Source organism: Cucurbita moschata, unplaced genomic scaffold (assembly GCF_002738365.1).
Source record: "Cucurbita moschata cultivar Rifu unplaced genomic scaffold, Cmos_1.0 Cmo_Scf00073, whole genome shotgun sequence".
NCBI lineage: Eukaryota > Viridiplantae > Streptophyta > Magnoliopsida > Cucurbitales > Cucurbitaceae > Cucurbita > Cucurbita moschata.
Window position 1 is genome coordinate 850,446 of NW_019268589.1, and position 3,845 is coordinate 854,290.

Here is a 3,845-nt window from a genome sequence, read left to right on the forward strand (position 1 = left end):
CCTGCCACGATACGGACCCGAGTTTCATTCTCGACTGGTGCATCTTGAAGATTAGCTATAATGATATTAATGCATAATGTTCAAATTTGGGTTTGACACGATATCGTTTATATTTATAGATTTCACGAGTAGCACTATCGAGCTTTTTTTTTTTAAATCGTGAGGTGAAACTAAAAGTTAAGGGCCTCAGTAGAACTGCATGACCAAAATACGAGTACGTTATGGATATGCCTAAAGGTACCTGCACCAGTGGTCTAGTGGTAGAATAGTACCTTGCCACGGTACAGACCCGAGTTCGATTCTCGGCTGGTGCATCTTAAATATTTGCATAATGTTCAAACTTGTGTTTGTCACAACATTGTTTAAATTTATAAATTTCACGAGTAGGAAAACTTGTGTTTATTACAACATTGTTTAAATTTATAAATTTCACGAGTAGGACTATCAAGCTTTTTGTTTTTAAATCGATAAGTGAAACTGAAAGTGAAGGGCTTCGGAAGAACTGCATGACCAAAATACGAGTACGTTATGGATCTTCTTTAAGGTAGATGCACCAGTGGTCTATTGGTAGAATAGTATCCTGCCACGGTACAGACCCGATTTCGATTCTCGGTTAGAGCATCTTGAAGATTAGCCAAGTGTTCGAATTACTTTCCAATATCTTCGAAAATAAGGTAATTCATAAATTGTCTTAATTGGTAGCTATGTTGAAGATTAGCTATATGTTTGAATCTCCTAAGCGACCAAAAGTTCATCTTTTTGTACTAGCAAAGCGACTCCTTTATAAGGAATACTTTTTTATAAGATATTGTCCACTTTGTCCCGTTACCTCACGATCTCATAGAGGTATTCACACCCTAGTTATAAGGAATGCTTCCTTCCCCTCGATAAATTTAAAACGACGTACAACACTTGTGTTAGAAATTTCAAGATATTTACAAACGAAATTAACACTTGTGTTAGAAATTTCAAGATATTTACAAACGAAAAAAATTATACAACTAATTAATTTCTGATATGAATCCAACAACTGGTCACTTCCGTGTACCCGAACGAGCAATTGCAAGAATCAATACAAAGAAGATTCAAGAATCAAATCAAGAAAATATTGGAGTGATTGATATTGGAAAGTAATTCGAAGACTTGCTTTGGGAGTTGAACTACCAATTAAGACAATTTATGAATTACCTTATTTTCTTCGATTTGTATTTAATAGCATTTATTAGCATTTATTAGTTGTTGGTGGCTGAAATTTATTTTGTTAGGGTTATCTTTTGGTCCTATTTAGAGGCATGTAATATTCTCGTTTGGATGTTTTTTTGGTTGAATACAGACAAAACCTTTGTGTTTTTCTTGATACCCTTTTGGTGGTTTTCTTTTTCAAACCTTGCTTTAGGTTTGATGTTTAAACCGATTCATTGAATTAGTTTTGATCAAGCTAATCCTGGAATTATCTTGGTATCTAAAAGTGACCATTATAGATTCCAAGTTCGATCTAAGAGTCATTCATCTTCTAACCAGCTCTTGGTTGGAATCAATCCGTTAAGTTAGCTTTCTCTTGAATGTTTTGGCAAGGATTCTAGAAGGACCTCTAGTTTTGCAAAATCCAGCATTGTTGGCGCTTATCATTTGGTATCAGATCATTTGGTCAATGTCCTTTGGCCGCACTAGAGGTGAAATATCTTTATTGTTATTTTTTTTTCTATCAATTTTTTTTCTCTCTCAGATTATCGAAAAAAAAATCAACGTCTACATTCTTGACCTAGTACCAAAATCCTACCTTTGAGTGTTAAACACGAGTGTCCCTGAGTGAAATTTTTGTGAGAAGTGTGGAGAGGCCCCTTGATAACAAAATGTCACATAATGGAGAAGGAGAACCCGTACCAGCTCTTAATACAACCATTCTTCAAGCTATTCAAGATATGATGAAAATGATGATGGAAAGATAGGCAAGAAAGATTGGCACAACAACAAAGACAAGAACGAAGATTACGAGAAGATGAAAGTATAGTAGTACAAGAAAGACAAGTTGAAGGAAGATGGAGAGGAAGAAATAACCATGCAACTATTATGCAACCTAGAAGGATGGAAAGAATACATGAAGATAGAGATGGAGGAGTTAAACTCAAAATCCCACTATTTTGTGGAAAGACAGATTCTAAGGCATACTTGCAATGGGAAAGAAAGATAGAGCATTTGTTTGATTGGAACACCTATAGTGAAAATAAGAAGATGAGACTTGCTATTGCCGAATTTACCAATCATGTCGGTGATTGGTACCAACATCTCAAATCCGAGAGAAGAAGAAAAGAGGAGGATCCAATAGAGACTACGGAAGAACTTAAAGAAGCCATGAGAAAAAGGTATGTTCCAAAACATTATGAAAGAAATTTGAAAACTAAATTGCAAGGTTTGAGGCAAGGAACAAAAAGTGTGGCAGAATATCATCAAGAGATGGCCCGTTACCTCACGATCTCATAGAGGTATTCACACCCTAGTTATAAGGAATGCTTCCTTCCCCTCTCAAACCGATGTTGAATCTCGAGAAATCGAACTGCGATGAAAAGATAAATTTAAAACGACGTACAACACCTGTGTCAGAAATTTCAAGATATTTACAAACGAAAAAAATTATACAACTAATTGATGTCCCAGGTCGAATACAACTAACATACACTCTGGGTCGACACCCCTCTATGATAGTAGAGCTCCAAAGCATCTCTCCACCATGACCAACTAGAAAAGGAGAAAGGTGTAAGTATAAAAATATACTTGGTAACCAACCTACTTGTAGGCCCTCGTTGCTTCCTTCTTCTACTAGGTTTCCACGACTTTCCTTTGGTCTATAGAAAGTTCGGGCCTACCGTTTATTGTGCTCTAAGCTACCGTATAGGTCCGAAAGTTCTAATTGATTCCTCATTAATCATCTACCCTTGTTGTCCCGAGTGCCTCTTCGAGATTCGTTCCTAAAACAAAAAAGTCGCTTTGGCCATGTCCAAATAATATGAAAATAAGAAAACCTAAAATAATACAAATGTCCAAATAATCATATCAATGCATTCTAATATATCATCATAAAATCCGCATCAGAATATCCTACCAATTTAAACTCAATATTTCTAGGATACTATCATCCTAAATTAATAGTCAGAAGCAAATATTAAAATATTCTTTTAAGTGCATGTAAATGAGATTCCTTGGCGCTTGCACGATGTAGACCCGAATTAAATTCTCGGCTCTTGCATCTTGAAGATTATCTATGATTATTATATTAGTGCATGATGTTCAAAATTGAGTTTGGTACAATATTTCTTTTAACCTTATAGATTTCACGAGTAGCACTATCGAACTTTTTGTTTTTATATCGAGATGTGAAACAAAAAGTTAAGGGCTTCAGAAGAACTGCATGACCAAAATGTGTACTGTATGGAGTACCCTGCCACGATACGAACTCGAGTTTCATTCTCGACTGGTGCATCTTGAAGATTAGCTATAATGATATTAATGCATAATGTTCAAACTTGGGTTTGTCACAATATCGTTTATATTTATAGAATTTACGAATAGCACTATCGAACTTTTTCGTTTTTTAAATCGTGAGGTGAAAATAATAGTTAAGGGCTTCAGAAGAACTGCATGACCAAAATACGAGTAAGTTATGGATATGCTGGTGCATCTTGAAGATTTGCAATGATGATATTAATGCATGATGTTCAAACCTGGGTTTGTCACAATATCGTTTATATTTATAGAATTTACGAGTAGCACTATCGAGCTTTTTCTTTTTTTAAATCGTGAGGTGAAACTAAAAGCTAAGGGCTTCAGAAGAATTGCATGACAAAAAT

At 35.2% G+C, this 3,845-nt stretch overlaps 1 non-coding gene across 1 annotated transcript; it reads left to right on the forward strand.

Annotated features, from left to right (window-relative positions):
- The first annotated feature begins 243 nt into the window (after positions 1-243).
- TRNAG-GCC lies at positions 244-314 on the forward strand. The gene has a single exon. It is a non-coding gene; the product is annotated as a tRNA-Gly (tRNA).
- Positions 315-3,845: the final 3,531 nt, after the last annotated feature.